The sequence below is a fragment of the Pseudophryne corroboree genome, chromosome 4 (assembly GCF_028390025.1).
Source record: "Pseudophryne corroboree isolate aPseCor3 chromosome 4, aPseCor3.hap2, whole genome shotgun sequence".
Taxonomy (NCBI): Eukaryota; Metazoa; Chordata; class Amphibia; order Anura; family Myobatrachidae; genus Pseudophryne; species Pseudophryne corroboree.
The window spans coordinates 525,597,042-525,615,028 of record NC_086447.1 but is presented as its reverse complement, the minus strand read 5'-3'; the positions used below and the strand labels follow the sequence as shown (position 1 = coordinate 525,615,028).

The window sequence follows — 17,987 nt, the reverse complement described above, 5'->3', positions numbered from 1 at the left end:
CAGCACCCCTGAAGAGCACATACTGACCTCACCCGATGCTACCACCCACAGAGAGACAGAGGTCTGTCTCCCTCACTCTCCAATTCTGGAGTGAAAATACCAGTGACATGTGGCTCCTTATATGGCATCCACAACCCATGAGAATCCGACAGCGGGATGATGACTTTTTGCTTCGTTCTGGGATCCGACTCTGGCAGGAAATCCTGAGCCGGACTCGGTTCTCGGCTTGGATCATGAAGTTCGGGTAGGTTCAGATCTCAGAGATCCAAACCCGCTCAGCTCTAAAAAAAAAAAAAAAAATCCTTTACCCATTTAGAAGCAAAATTTATTCAATTTTCTCCTGCTCCAAAACACATTTCTTCTGTGATCTCTGGGCATAATTCAGACCTGATTGCAGCAGCATAATTGTTCTCTAAGGGGCAAAACCTTGTGCACTGCAGGTGGGGCAAATGTAATATGTGCAAAGAGATTTAGATTTAGGTGGGTTGCATTGTTTATGTGCAGGGTAAATACTGGCTGCTTTATTTTTACACTGCTATTTAGATTTCAGTCTGAGCACACCCCACCCAAATCTAACTCTCTCTGCACATGTTGTATCTGCCCTACCTGCACTGCACATGGTTTTGCTGCTGTAATCAGGTCTGAATTAGGCCCTCCACCTATTCAATAATATTGGCAAATTAAATAGCAAAGAGCATATTTATAGAGTACAGTATCTGGGATTTTGCTGAAGAGAGAAGCAGTGAGAAAGAGACAAAGACAAGGGGATAAAATGAATCATCAACATGGCTGTCAGTAATATGTTAACAACTTCAAAAACATCACAGATCAATTTACATTTATATCATTTATTGCTTGGTATATACTGTACACTGTCTAGCAGAGTGTATCTAAATTGTACTGTTACATAGGATACATGCAGTGACATTGAAAGGGGTGCTATAGAATAGCTATGTAACTTTTTAGACTGTAAGTAGATATTTTAATAAGGTTTACATTACAGAAAGTATCACTGAGCTCCGAGGCAAATACTATGTATCTAGGTCTGCTCATTTAGCCTCCATGTCCCAATAAATAGTATAGCAATACATTTAAAAAAAAGAAAGTAGGACACATTGAAGAAGGAATTTTGTTTACATGTTTTGTCAGTTTTGTAAATGCCTAACCAATATCAGCAAAAAAAAAATGGTTTGTGAAAGCTCAGGTCATATGAACTTATATTTTTAGGTGTTGCTTCTACACTGAAGTTGTATAAGGCTTTTTTCCTTTTCAGATATATTGACAATTGTTTCGGTTGACATGACTGAAAAACTCTACTTTGCTTGATTGCCTACATCAATAATTATGCATATGCTTTAGATTTATTTAAATATGCTTTGTTAAAAACTTGTAGGAGCTAGAAATAGCTGCAGCCCATATTTTCTATATGTGTAAAAATAAAAACATTTTACACGCTGTGTTTTTGTTCAGTTAAACAATGTAAAAGTTACATGGTTCTACCTTTCTGACAAGTCATTTTGAAGATAGAAAGCCTAGAAACTGCCAGCTCTATGTTGGTGAGATAAAGAGAACAATCAGTCAGTAATCAACTGTCCCTAAAGACTCAGGGTTGTACAGCTTCATTAACAATGTGTTAATTGAATGTCAACCAGGTTAGCATTGACTTGTTAAGCTGTTGCAGACTGAAATGAAAATATTCTCAAAATGTCAGATAACAGGGCACAGCTCATAATGTGGAACTGTTCTATTAAAAGGATGAAAGGCAAACTATACTTAGTAACTGAATGAATTTAAAAGTGAAACAATTAATACAAAGATGAAAATAACTTTTTTCAGCACTGATGAAACTGGATATTGGGGGGTTATGCAGTACGAATTGCAGATTCTGCTTTAAAGCAGAATTAATAGTCCTTTATTTCGCATGCTGGGGGCTACCTATCGCAGTGTAAGGCTGCAGTATGGCCTGCCCAGTGGCTGCGACTGCAATTCAGTTGCGGTGGCCACAACTGTGGATGGTGGCTATAACTGTGGATGACCCCCTGTTGCTGCAGATAGGCAGCATATACAGGCAGTCAGCCACCATTTATCTCATTGGAGTGCCTGCATGTGACACCACACAGCCGCCCCAAAAATGCAGCCGACTCACCCCCTTTTCCCTGCGCCGCCCCAGTAACACTCCATTGCTGCCCTCTGTCCGCCCCACGAACGCCTCTGCCTGTCAATCAAGCAAATGTGTTCACAGCCAATGTAATCAGATCACATGTCGTACAAGATGTACGTGCACCTGTAGCCACCGTCACAGTGTGAATACATCTGCATGAGGTGTTTGCGAACGGTTGCCCTGGAAGCACAGGTAACTGATCTAGAGCAAACCGTTACGTGACTGAGGGACATTCACAATCTCGAGCGAAGTTAAGATAGAACGGTGGAGGAGTTGAGAGAGGGGTCACTGATAGATGAGGATGACCAGGCAGTTAGCTGGGTCACCGTTAGAAGGAAGAAAAAGGGGGGGGGGGCTCGACATCTCTGAACTATCAAACCCGAATAAATTTGCACGACTGGATGAGGAATCAGAGGATGAAAGTGAGGAAATTATGGTGCCGGAGGAGACTGTTCCATATAGCAACCAGAGGAGTGGTCCCTCTGGCGCAGTTGGATAAAAGTTAGTAAGGTACCTAGTCAGATAGTGGTGGTAGGGGATTCCATTATTAGAAAGACAGATAGGGCATTCTGCTACCGGGACCGTAATCGCCATACGGTCTGTTGTCTCCCGGGTGCTCTGGTGTGGCACATCGCAGACCGGGTAGATAGATTGTTGGGAGGGGCTGGGAAGGATCCAGCTGTCTTGGTGCAAGTTGGCACCAATGACAAAGTTAGTGGAAGGTGGGATGTCCTTAAGAAAGACTATAGGGAATTAGGCAAGAAACTTAAGGCAAGGACATCTAAGGTAATATTCTCTGAATTATTACCCATGCCACGCGCTAGCCCAGGGAGGCAGAGGGAGATTAGGGAGGTAAATGTGTGGCTTAGGGATTGGTGCAGGAAAGAAGGGTTTGTGTTCCTAGAACACTGGGCGGACTTCTCAGTCAGGCGCCATATTTTTTGTCATGATGGATTGCACCTGAATGAGGAGGGGGCAGCGGTGCTGGGGGGAAGGATGGTTAGAAGGTTGGAGGAGATTTTAAACTAGGTGCCTGGGGGGAGGGTTTAGCAAGAAATCACGGGTCATTCAGTAAGAATAGCAGGGGTGGCGTTAGTGAACAAAACGGGGGAGGAGTAGGGGGAGGAATAGAGCAGACAGCAAGGGTAGTAACATGGGAAATAAAAAGGGTGTTAGAATAACAATAACCAATGATGATTATGGGTCATCTTTGCTGTATAAGAATTATGATGTCCCCACCATAAGGGGAAATACATATCTCAATTGTATGTATGTAAATGCTAGAAGCCTTATAGGTAAAAAAGGGGAACTAGAAATCCTTGCAGCAAGCAAGGAATATGATATTATAGGCATTACTGAAACGTGGTGGGACGAATCTCACGATTGGAAGTCAATCTAGAGGGTTACACGCTGTACAGGAGAGACAGACTTAATAAACAGGGTGGAGGGGTATGTCTTTATGTAAAGCCATTTCTAAAACCTGTTATACGGGAAGATATTCAAGAAGGGACTGTAAATACTATTGAGACGTTATGGGTAGAAATTGCATGCGGGGGTAAAGGAATAAAGAAGTTATTATTGGGGTTATGCTACAGGCCACCTGGTATTGTGTCTGACGAGAAATTGTTACTGAATCAAATAGAAAGAGCAGCAGGAGTAGGAGACATAGTAGTGATGGGAGACTAACTATCCCGAGATAAACTGGAAAATCAATTCATGTGATACTGCTAGGGTCAATATGTTTTTAAACGCGCAAAATGATAATTACTTAGTTCAATGAATCGAGGAACCAACTAGGTACTAGAGATGAGCGCCTGAAATTTTTCGGGTTTTGTGTTTTGGTTTTGGGTTCGGTTCCGCGGCCGTGTTTTGGGTTCGACCGCGTTTTGGCAAAACCTCACCGAATTTTTTTTGTCGGATTCGGGTGTGTTTTGGATTCGGGTGTTTTTTTCAAAAAACCCTAAAAAACAGCTTAAATCATAGAATTTGGGGGTAATTTTGATCCCAAAGTATTATTAACCTCAAAAAACATAATTTACACTCATTTTCAGCCTATTCTGAACACATCACACCTCACAATATTATTTTTAGTCCTAAAATTTGCACCGAGGTCGCTGTGTGAGTAAGATAAGCGACCCTAGTGGCCGACACAAACACCGGGCCCATCTAGGAGTGGCACTGCAGTGTCACGCAGGATGTCCCTTCCAAAAAACCCTCCCCAAACAGCACATGACGCAAAGAAAAAAAGAGGCGCAATGAGGTAGCTGACTGTGTGAGAAAGATAAGCGACCCTAGTGGCCGACACAAACACCGGGCCCATCTAGGAGTGGCACTGCAGTGTCACGCAGGATGTCCCTTCCAAAAAACCCTCCCCAATCAGCACATGATGCAAAGAAAAAGAAAAGAAAAAAGAGGTGCAAGATGGAATTATCCTTGGGCCCTCCCACCCACCCTTATGTTGTATAAACAAAACAGGACATGCACACTTTAACCAACCCATCATTTCAGTGACAGGGTCTGCCACACGACTGTGACTGATATGACGGGTTGGTTTGGACCCCCCCCAAAAAAGAAGCAATTAATCTCTCCTTGCACAAACTGGCTCTACAGAGGCAAGATGTCCACCTCATCTTCACCCTCCGATATATCACCGTGTACATCCCCCTCCTCACAGATTATCAATTCGTCCCCACTGGAATCCACCATCTCAGCTCCCTGTGTACTTTGTGGAGGCAATTGCTGCTGGTCAATGTCTCCGCGGAGGAATTGATTATAATTCATTTTAATGAACATCATCTTCACCACATTTTCTGGATGTAACCTCGTACGCCGATTGCTGACAAGGTGAGCGGCGGCACTAAACACTCTTTCGGAGTACACACTTGTGGGAGGGCAACTTAGGTAGAATAAAGCCAGTTTGTGCAAGGGCCTCCAAATTGCCTCTTTTTCCTGCCAGTATAAGTACGGACTGTGTGACGTGCCTACTTGGATGCGGTCACTCATATAATCCTCCACCATTCTATCAATGTTGAGAGAATCATATGCAGTGACAGTAGACGACATGTCCGTAATCGTTGTCAGGTCCTTCAGTCCGGACCAGATGTCAGCATCAGCAGTCGCTCCAGACTGCCCTGCATCACCGCCAGCGGGTGGGCTCGGAATTCTGAGCCTTTTCCTCGCACCCCCAGTTGCGGGAGAATGTGAAGGAGGAGATGTTGACAGGTCGCGTTCCGCTTGACTTGACAATTTTGTCACCAGCAGGTCTTTCAACCCCAGCAGACCTGTGTCTGCCGGAAAGAGAGATCCAAGGTAGGCTTTAAATCTAGGATCGAGCACGGTGGCCAAAATGTAGTGCTCTGATTTCAACAGATTGACCACCCGTGAATCCTTGTTAAGCGAATTAAGGGCTGCATCCACAAGTCCCACATGCCTAGCGGAATCGCTCCGTGTTAGCTCCTTCTTCAATGCCTCCAGCTTCTTCTGCAAAAGCCTGATGAGGGGAATGACCTGACTCAGGCTGGCAGTGTCTGAACTGACTTCACGTGTGGCAAGTTCAAAGGGCATCAGAACCTTGCACAACGTTGAAATCATTCTCCACTGCACTTGAGACAGGTGCATTCCATCTCCTATATCGTGCTCAATTGTATAGGCTTGAATGGCCTTTTGCTGCTCCTCCAACCTCTGAAGCATATAGAGGGTTGAATTCCACCTCGTTACCACTTCTTGCTTCAGATGATGGCAGGGCAGGTTCAGTAGTTTTTGGTGGTGCTCCAGTCTTCTGTACGTGGTGCCTGTACGCCGAAAGTGTCCCGCAATTTTTCTGGCCACCGACAGCATCTCTTGCACGCCCCTGTCGTTTTTTAAAAAATTCTGCACCACCAAATTCAAGGTATGTGCAAAACATGGGACGTGCTGGAATTTGCCCATATTTAATGCACACACAATATTGCTGGCGTTGTCCGATGCCACAAATCCACAGGAGAGTCCAATTGGGGTAAGCCATTCCGCGATGATCTTCCTCAGTTGCCGTAAGAGGTTTTCAGCTGTGTGCGTATTCTGGAAAGCGGTGATACAAAGCGTAGCCTGCCTAGGAAAGAGTTGGCGTTTGCGAGATGCTGCTACTGGTGCCGCCGCTGCTGTTCTTGCGGCGGGAGTCCATACATCTACCCAGTGGGCTGTCACAGTCATATAGTCCTGACCCTGCCCTGCTCCACTTGTCCACATGTCCGTGGTTAAGTGGACATTGGGTACAACTGCATTTTTTAGGACACTGGTGAGTCTTTTTCTGACGTCCGTGTACATTCTCGGTATCGCCTGCCTAGAGAAGTGGAACCTAGATGGTATTTGGTAACGGGGGCACACTGCCTCAATAAATTGTCTAGTTCCCTGTGAACTAACGGCGGATACCGGACGCACGTCTAACACCAACATAGTTGTCAAGGACTCAGTTATCCGCTTTGCAGTAGGATGACTGCTGTGATATTTCATCTTCCTCGCAAAGGACTGTTGAACAGTCAATTGCTTACTGGAAGTAGTACAAGTGGGCTTACGACTTCCCCTCTGGGATGACCATCGACTCCCAGCGGCAACAACAGCAGCGCCAGCAGCAGTAGGCGTTACACGCAAGGATGCATCGGAGGAATCACAGGCAGGAGAGGACTCGTCAGACTTGCCAGTGACATGGCCTGCAGGACTATTGGCATTCCTGGGGAAGGAGGAAATTGACACTGAGGGAGTTGGTGGGGTGGTTTGCGTGAGCTTGGTTACAAGAGGAAGGGATTTACTGGTCAGTGGACTGCTTCCGCTGTCACCCAAAGTTTTTGAACTTGTCACTGACTTATTATGAATGCGCTGCAGGTGACGTATAAGGGAGGATGTTCCGAGGTGGTTAACGTCCTTACCCCTACTTATTACAGCTTGACAAAGGGAACACACGGCTTGACACCTGTTGTCCGCATTTCTGGTGAAATACCTCCACACCGAAGAGCTGATTTTTTTGGTATTTTCACCTGGCATGTCAACGGCCATATTCCTCCCACGGACAACAGGTGTCTCCCCGGGTGCCTGACTTAAACAAACCACCTCACCATCAGAATCCTCCTGGTCAATTTCCTCCCCAGCGCCAGCAACACCCATATCCTCCTCATCCTGGTGTACTTCAACACTGACATCTTCAATCTGACTATCAGGAACTGGACTGCGGGTGCTCCTTCCAGCACTTGCAGGGGGCATGCAAATAGTGGAAGGCGCATGCTCTTCACGTCCAGTGTTGGGAAGGTCAGGCATCGCAAACGACACAATTGGACTCTCCTTGTGGATTTGGGATTTCAAAGAACGCACAGTTCTTTGCGGTGCTTTTGCCAGCTTGAGTCTTTTCAGTTTTCTAGCGAGAGGCTGAGTGCTTCCATCCTCATGTGAAGCTGAACCACTAGCCATGAACATAGGCCAGGGCCTCAGCCATTCCTTGCCACTCCGTGTGGTAAATGGCATATTGGCAAGTTTACGCTTCTCCTCCGACAATTTTATTTTAGGTTTTGGAGTCCTTTTTTTTCTGATATTTGGTGTTTTGGATTTGACATGCTCTGTACTATGACATTGGGCATCGGCCTTGGCAGACGACGTTGCTGGCATTTCATCGTCTCGGCCATGACTAGTGGCAGCAGCTTCAGCACGAGGTGGAAGTGGATCTTGATCTTTCCCTAATTTTGGAACCTCAACTTTTTTGTTCTCCATATTTTATAGGCAGAACTAAAAGGCACCTCAGGTAAACAATGGAGATGGATGGATTGGATACTAGTATACAATTATGGACGGACTGCCACGGTTAGGTGGTATAAAAAAACCACGGTTAGGTGGTATATATTATAATAATAATACAATTATGGATGGACGGACTGCCTGCCGACTGCCGACACAGAGGTAGCCACAGCCATGAACTACCGCACTGTACACTGGTTGATAAAGAGATAGTAGTATACTCGTAACAACTAGTATGACACTATGACGACGGTATAAAGAATGAAAAAAAATACCACGGTTAGGTGGTATATATTATAATAATAATACAATTATGGATGGACGGACTGCCTGCCGACTGCCGACACAGAGGTAGCCACAGCCGTGAACTACCGCACTGTACACTGGTTGATAAAGAGATAGTAGTATACTCGTAACAACTAGTATGACACTATGACGACGGTATAAAGAAAGAAAAAAAAATACCACAGTTAGGTGGTATATATTATAATAATAATACAATTATGGATGGACGGACTGCCTGCCGACTGCCGACACAGAGGTAGCCACAGCCGTGAACTACCGCACTGTACACTGGTTGATAAAGAGATAGTAGTATACTCGTAACAACTAGTATGACACTATGACGACGGTATAAAGAATGAAAAAAAAAACCACGGTTAGGTGGTATATATTATAATAATAATACAATTATGGATGGACGGACTGCCTGCCGACTGCCGACACAGAGGTAGCCACAGCCGTGAACTACCGCACTGTACACTGGTTGATAAAGAGATAGTAGTATACTCGTAACAACTAGTATGACACTATGACGACGGTATAAAGAAAGAAAAAAAAATACCACAGTTAGGTGGTATATATTATAATAATAATACAATTATGGATGGACGGACTGCCTGCCGACTGCCGACACAGAGGTAGCCACAGCCGTGAACTACCGCACTGTACACTGGTTGATAAAGAGATAGTAGTATACTCGTAACAACTAGTATGACACTATGACGACGGTATAAAGAAAGAAAAAAAAATACCACAGTTAGGTGGTATATATTATAATAATAATAATACAATTATGGATGGATGGACTGCCTGCCGAGTGCCGACACAGAGGTAGCCACAGCCGTGAACTACCGCACTGTACACTGGTTGATAAAGAGATAGTAGTATACTCGTAACAACTAGTATGACACTATGACGACGGTATAAAGAATGAAAAAAAAACCACGGTTAGGTGGTATATATTATAATAATAATACAATTATGGATGGACGGACTGCCTGCCGACTGCCGACACAGAGGTAGCCACAGCCGTGAACTACCGCACTGTACACTGGTTGATAAAGAGATAGTAGTATACTCGTAACAACTAGTATGACACTATGACGACGGTATAAAGAATGAAAAAAAAACCACGGTTAGGTGGTATATATTATAATAATAATACAATTATGGATGGACGGACTGCCTGCCGACTGCCGACACAGAGGTAGCCACAGCCGTGAACTACCGCACTGTACACTGGTTGATAAAGAGATAGTAGTATACTCGTAACAACTAGTATGACACTATGACGGTATAAAGAATGAAAAAAAAAACACGGTTAGGTGGTATATATTATAATAATAATACAATTATGGATGGACGGACTGCCTGCCGACTGCCGACACAGAGGTAGCCACAGCCGTGAACTACTGCACTGTACACTGGTTGATAAAGAGATAGTAGTATACTCGTAACAACTAGTATGACACTATGACGGTATAAAGAATGAAAAAAAAACCACGGTTAGGTGGTATATATTATAATAATAATACAATTATGGATGGACGGACTGCCTGCCGACTGCCGACACAGAGGTAGCCACAGCCGTGAACTACCGCACTGTACACTGGTTGATAAAGAGATAGTAGTATACTCGTAACAACTAGTATGACACTATGACGACGGTATAAAGAAAGAAAAAAAAATACCACGGTTAGGTGGTATATATTGTAATACAATTATGGATGGACGGACTGCCTGCTGAGTTCCGACTGCCGACACAGAGGTAGCCACAGCCGTGAACTACCGCACTGTACTGTGTCTGCTGCTAATATAGACTGGTTGATAAAGAGATAGTATACAATACATACAACAATATACTACTATACTGGTGGTCAGGCACTGGTCACCACTAGTCACACTGGCAGTGGCACTCCTGCAGCAAAAGTGTGCACTGTTTAATTTTAAATTAATATAATATTATGTACTCCTGGGGGCTCCTGCTATAACAACCTGCAGTGCTCCCCAGTCTCCCCCACAATTATTATAAGCTTTGCCTTTTATACATTGATGTGCAGCACACTGGGCTGAGCTGAGTGCACACAGACTGAGTCACACTGTGTGACTGGCTGCTGCTGTGTATCGTTTTTTTTCAGGCAGAGAACGGATATAGCAGAGAACGGATATATTATATTAAAATAAATAAAAGTTAACTAACAACAACTGCACTGGTCACTGTGGTAAACTCTGTCTGACTCTGCACAATCTCTCTCTCTCTTCTAATCTAATTTCTAATGGAGAGGACGCCAGCCACGTCCTCTCCCTATCAATCTCAATGCACGTGTGAAAATGGCGGCGACGCGCGGCTCCTTATATAGAATCCGAGTCTCGCGAGAATCCGACAGCGTCATGATGACGTTCGGGCGCACTCGGGTTAACCGAGCAAGGCGGGAGGATCCGAGTCTGCTCGGACCCGTAAAAAAAACATGAAGTTCGTGCGGGTTCGGTTTCAGAGAAACCGAACCCGCTCATCTCTACTAGGTACAATGCAATCTTAGACTGGTATTAACTAACAATGGGGAATTGGTATCAAATATTGAAGTAGGAGAGTCCATAGGTAACAGCGACCACAATATGGTCACATTCAATATCAGTTTTCATAAGCAGTCCTATACTGGCTCAACTCTAAACTTTAGCAAAGCCAACTTTAACATGATGAAGGAAGCGTTAAGGGACATTGAATGGGAAATTCTGTTTCAAGGAAAAAATACTACAGAGAAATGGGATGTATTAAAATCACTGCTAATTAATAATACTCGTAAATTTATTCCCACCAGCAGCAAAAAAAGGAATAAAAATCCCAAACCAATGTGGTTTAACAAAAATATAAAGGAATTAATGGACAAAAAATTGGTATTTTTTCAATGGTATTTACCAGAGAGGACCAAATGCTGGGTCTAACACAAAATCTCAACAAAGATAATGTCCCACTGCTAAATGCTTATTTATGTGAGGAGGTAGTCTGTGACCGATTAAAAAAGTTAAAGATTAATAAGGCACCTGGTCCAGATGGATTTCACCCAAGAGTTCTTATTGAGTTGCACGCTGAACTAGCAAGACCTCTATATTTGATCTTCATGGATTCGGTTAAATCGGGTATGGTTCCCAAAGACTGGCGTATAGTGGAGGTAGTGCCGATATCCAAAAAGGGGAGCAAAGCTGAACCAGGTAATTATAGACCTGTTAGTCTTACATCTATATTGGGGAAAGTATTGGAAGTTATTCTAAAGGACGGTATTAAAAAGTTCCTTGAAGCAAATAAGGTTGTTAAAAGTAACCAACATGGATTTGTGAAGGACAGATCATGTCAAACCAACTAACGTGGCTTTTATGAAACAGTAAGTGTGAACCTTGATCAGGGTAAGGAGGTGGATGTAATCTTTTTAGACTTTGCCAAAGCTTTTTACAATGTACCACACATGCGTCTTATCTATAATCTACAAGAAATAGGGCTAGGGAGCACAATATGCACTTGGGTTAGTAATTGGTTAGATAATAGGGAGCAGCGCGTTGTGGTCAATGGATCATTTTCAATTTGGACTAAAGTACTAAGTGGTGTGCCACAAGGGTCTGGATATCCTGGAGCTAGAAAAGGTTCAGAGGTGGGTGACCAAACTAATCAAGGGCATGGAGACGCTGGAATACAAGGAAAGGCTTGCAAGGCTAGGCATGTTTACATTGGAAAAGAGGAGACTAAGAGGGGACATGATCAACATCTACAAATATATAAGGAGTCAATACACAGAGCTCAGTAAGGACCTGTTTTCTATAAGATCAGCACAGAGGACACGTGGTCACTCGCTTAGGTTAGAGGAGAGGAGTTTCCACAAATTGTGGCGAAAAGGTTTTTTTTACAGTAAGGACAATACGTATTTGGAATTCCCTGCCTGAGAGAGTAGTAACAGCGGACTCAGTCAACACCTTTAAGAATGGGTTAGATAAATTCCTATTGGATAAAGATATTCAGGGTTATGGTGCGTAGGCACGCATTATAGTTATTATAACTAGTCCTAACATAAAAATAACTATTTCTATAATAAGACTGCATAGGAGACCACAAATAGGTTGAACTCGATGGACAATTGTATTTTTTCAACTTTAGTTACTATGCATTGACTGGTTGCGCATGAGCAGGACAGGACTTGCGCGTGCTTATTGGAGCCAGGAATGGAGTTATTGCAATTGCATTGCTTAGCTACATAAATAACCCCCCAGATCTTGAATTTAAGATTTATGTACAGCTATGACTAGGAGTCAGAATAATACATGTACTAAATGTAATATTGGTACAGGTTGAGTTTACCATAGCCAAAATGCATGGGAACAGAAGTATTTTGTATTTCAAATATTTTCATATTTTAGAGTATTTGTATACCATAATAAGATATCACTGGATTGTACTGAAATCTAAACATGAACATATACACCACATATTGTACACATAGCCTGAAGGTAATTTTAAACATTATTATTTTTTTATAATTTTATGCATGAAACAAAGTTTTGTGTATATTGAACCATCAGAAAGCAAAGGCATCATTATCTCAGTCATATTCAAAATATTTTGGACTTCATAATAATCTGAAAATTGGATTTTCAGATATGGGAGACTCAACCTGCATATTAATTAGAAAGTAAAGAAAAACATCTATATCTTGACTGAAAATATAGACCTACAAAAGTGTCTCTAGTTCATTTGAGGTCATTGTAGGTTTTGTGAGTTAATACTATATATATATATATATATATATATATATATATATATATATATATATAATCCAAAGGTACGGCACTCTACGGACTTATTCAACCAATGAAATGATTCAAATAGTCTTGCTTATCTTAGCAACGTTTCGGCTTTTTTATTAGCCTTTTTCAAGCAGCATTACAATCAAACAGTGCTCATAATGTTTCTTAAATACCCTTACCTCTCCACGATGTCCCGGGCTCCAAACCGCGTCTGTGCACGTCACTGCCGGCTTCCTGGTGCAGCCTGATTCTCACTCCGCGCGTGGAACACCAAGCGTTCCCATGGCAACCCGCATCTACGGCCCGTGATCTCTGTTGCCCAGGTCTCTGCACGGCGCCCACACATACAGAGGGAAAAAGTCCCCCAGGCCCACACATGCAGTGACATAACCTCATACGGGTCCATAGGAATCCGGGCATCTGAACAGGAAAAAATAAACACCCATTAGAAAAAGTGCATGACAATACATTTAAAACCATGAATAAGACATATATATAAAAACAGATGAACTCCAACTCACATAGCGGTTCTAACAGAATCTAATGCAATAAACTATGTCAATAGAGATTTCAGAGTGATGATGTAATACGGAAAACATCATCACTCTGAAATCTCTATTGACATAGTTTATTTTTTCCTGTTCAGATGCCCGGATTCCTATGGACCCGTATGAGGTTATGTCACTGCATAAGAAAAGACAAAAGTAGCTTACCTAAATACCCCCCGCCGCCGTAGAAGGCCGGGTTCCGGCAGCGTCTTGCGTGGCATCCATCCACTGTGAGCGCTTGTCGATGACATCAGTCCGCTGGTGCCAATGGTGTCACGGGAGCACGTCATACGTTGCCCGGCAACCAGACGCCAGCAGCTGCATTGTCTCCCTGGCCTCCCACGGTGGCTAAAGGAAACAGACACATAGTACATGATGCTGCTAGACTAGATACAAGAGCAGCAATGAGATCTATGTAAATGAAAGCAAACATGGGAATTAAGAATCACCATAAATAGAAATGCATACACAGTGGTAACAAGAGAAGGATCAATAAGCTCCAGTCAAGCATGGAGGACCTATATCACTGTATCTAAATACGTCAATATTAGTATATATTCCACAAAGCTGAAACACTAACAGATTAATGAATAACCGATTAAAGAAAGGTGTTCCAATTGTATCGTTCATTCAGGCCAGCTGGCGATACTGTACTAAGACAGTGAATCCACTTCATTTCACATTTTAAAAGCTGTCCACTTCGGTCCCCACCTCGCAAAGAGGCTGGGACGTGATCAATTAGCATATGTTTAAAGGATGAAAGAGGGTGCCCCAGCTGTTGGAAATGCCGAGCCACAGGTTGGTCTGAATTCCTGCTGGCGATGGCTTTCCCAATCGAGGACCGATGGAGGGCCATACATTCACGGGCTGTACGAATCGTTTTGCCCACGTAATATAAGTTACATAGGCAAATAAGGATGTAAATCACATGGGTGGAGAGACACGACAGTGTATGCTTGATAGAAATATTCTTTGAAGTATGAGGGTGCTTGAATGAAGGTCCCGTAATCATATGAGAGCAAGTGGTGCATCGGGGGCATTTATATATATATATATATATATATATATATATATATATAATCTCAAAGCACAGCTGAATTTTTGACCACCACACATCCCAAAATTCCATTTTTGTATACACTTCCAAAAATACACAAATCACTAACTCAGCCTCCTGGACGACCTATTATCTCGGCCAGAGGGTCCCTGTGTCAGCCCCTTTCCCAATTGGTCGACTTTTATCTACAACCACTGGTTAGGAGAACATCCAGCTATATAGAGGACACCTCTGACTTTTTGAGGAAATTAGAAGGAGTGCAGAGTGTGACAGAGGACACCTTGCTTGTCACTTTGGACGTTTCCAGTCTCTACACCAACATCCCCCATATACAGGGTATTGAATCATGCAGAGATCTTCTCAACAACAGTGATGCATATTTTGGACCGCCAGTCTCCTTTCTTATGTTACTCATTGACGTCATCCTCAACAAAAATTATTTTCTTTTTGAAAATTGTTTCTACTTGCGCCATGTTCCAACATGGCGCCCTCTTATGCCAAAATTTTTATGGCAGCATATGAGCAGGTGCACATCATTGGTAATTCACGTTTTTGTCACTTTTTGGCATTTTATGTACGATACATTGATGATTTATTTTTTATTTGGCAAGGCAGTGAAGAACATCTTTTGGAATTCATCAATGAACTCAACGCCCTCCCTGGAACCATCAGATTCAGTTTGACCTTCAGTAAAACACAAATTAATTTTTTGGATGTGACCATCAAAAAGGAGAATAATACATTGCTAACTTCAATCTACAGTAAGGACTCTGACCGTAACACTCTTTTATTGCACTCCAGTTTTTATCCAGCACCTTTAAAAAAGGGCTTGCCTTTCTCTCAACTGCTGAGGGTGATACGCATCACCTCTAATCCAATGGAATTACCAGGAGCTTTGGAATCTATGTGCCAGAGATTCTTGGACAGAGGATACTCCAAGAATGAAATCAATAATGCTTTATCGCGGATTGAGAAACTTAACAGAACTGAACTTCTACATGTGAAAACTGATCCTACCAATAAAGATAGGGATAGGATCAATTTTTCCAGTATGTTCACCACGGCATCAGCCTTTATACGTAACCGCATCAGGGAACATTGGCATTTGATCTCCACTGATCCGATATTGAAAAAAGACTTATCTCTAATACCAAGATTTGCTTATAGACGAGGACCGAATCTCAAGGACCTTTTGGTCAAGACAGACTTTTCACAGCGGAAACTTAGACAGATGTCCAATTGGCTTACCACCAAACCGGGAGTATTTAAGTGTACAGGATGTTCGAATTGCTCTTTTCTGATAATAGGCAATCGCTTCAAAAATCCCACTGATGGGAGGGAATATTCCATCAAATATAGGCTGGACTGTAACAGTAGATTTGTTGTTTACATTTTGAGATGCCCATGCAACCGTCTGTATGTCGGCAAGACTAGTAGAATGATGAAAGAACGGCTCAGCCAACACTGCTCATCTATCAAGAAGTTGATATGCACACCAGTGCCTGTAGGAATGTACTGGTGTCTGAACGGAGAGGGATGCAAAACAAATGAACTCACAGACAGACTGGGGAATATGACATTACGTACACAGAAGGTGATAGGGTAACAAAATAAACACAAAGTGAACAGAGAAGCCCAGAGGCTAAGAAACTGGGTGTCTCCCTAGTATTAGGAGTGCTCAGATGGAAAGAAGCGAGATGTTGTGTTTTAATACGTAGAGAACCCGAAATGCTGTTGCTAAGGGCAACAGCAAAACCCTAAAGGGTTACCAACGGGTGTGGCAGTAAACTCCTTGGTCAGAGATGGAATAATAGACACAAGGAGAGTCTCCACAATCCTAGTCCTCACTTGCAGTGCACTGGTTCAGCTTACTGCCACTAAACTGACACCAGAACACCTTGCACAGTGAGAAAGGATTTTGGCAGGCAAGTCTGAGAATACAGCCGCAAACTTGCTAAGTTCACAGAGTAGCAAAAGAACCCCAGCAAGTTAAACGACTGACTCCAGTCTTACTGATAGGTCTGGATTGGCAGAGTGTAGTACCAAATCCCAAGGCCTATTTGCAGTAAGCAACAAACAAATACAAAGCTACACAGTACTGGCTAACTTTCAGGAACTGACTAACCAACAAAGATTCAGCAGCATCTGCTTAACCTGAGAAGAGGCTTTATATAGCAGGTGCTGTCCACGCCCCACTCAGACCTCACAGACTGTGAGCACAAAAACCAGCACCGGATCCCCTGCCGTGCACAAAGCCTGTAACCACTGCACAGCAAAAGACCCGAACCGGAGTATCAGCTGCGCTCAGGTTACTCCGCTAGCACTTGTCTCCCGGTTGCCATGACGACGTGGCAGCACAGGGCAGGAGACCCTAACAGAAGTGCATAATTGCTACAGACACCTCAAAAGACTTTACTAACTTACCGGTCGCAAGACGCTTCAAGGATGTACATCATACTATTAACCAGCTCAAATGTTGTATAATTGATCACATACCGCCCCTACAACGTGGGGGTGATCGGGACAGAATTTTGCTACAACGAGAACTACAATGGATACACAGACTTAATTGCCTTACTCCGATTGGCCTCAATGAAGATTTTCGTTTAGGTTGTTTCCTGTGACATATTATAGTGACTTTTTGTTGGACTCTGCATTCCGCTGTTTGGTTTAATTTTCTTAGACACCGCCGTGTGTCCTGTTATTGATGTTCTTTGCATGCTATGTGCTGTCAGACACCGCCGTGTGTCTTTATATATCTAGAGACTCGATCCTGACAGGTCCCTACTTCACTAGCAGTGACACCTTTCCTTTCACCCTCGCTTTCAACATCCACCATGCAGACCCTCTCTTGCTCACTATGTGCAGCTTATTGTCCATCTTTGGTGTTGTATTTAGCAGTATCAGATTTCAGCTGCCTATATGGGATTCCCCAGTAGACAACATATGTTGGTCTAGTGATATTTACAGCCATACCACACTGGCAAACGTCCAATTCCGGCCAATCTTGGAAACTAAGCAGTGTTGGGCCCAGTCAGTACCAGTATCGGTGACGATCTGGGAATACTGGGTGCTGTACATCACTCACTTAATACCACAAGGCAGCGGACATTGTGCATTCTGTGGGTTTTCTCCCCAATAGGGCAGTTTGGATTCTTTTTGCACATATTCTTATTATATTGATTGCTGTAACAAGTGGGCATTGCTTTGAGTAGGGTGTTTTGAGGGTTGTCCTTGTGTCACCTGCTATTATTTCTATTAGACCTGTCATTCCTTCCAGCTTTTTGCACCCTGCACTTTCTAGCCAGCACTTTCAGGGAACCCTGTTCTGCTGAGCTTCAGCACTATTCCTTTTACTTTTTTAAACACATCACTTCATTTCATTCACCTG

The 17,987-nt window shown here is 43.1% G+C and overlaps 1 pseudogene; it reads left to right on the top strand.

Annotated features, from left to right (window-relative positions):
• Positions 1-17,558: 17,558 nt before the first annotated feature.
• On the top strand, positions 17,559-17,678 carry LOC134911968 (5S ribosomal RNA; annotated as a pseudogene).
• The last annotated feature ends 309 nt before the right edge of the window (positions 17,679-17,987 follow it).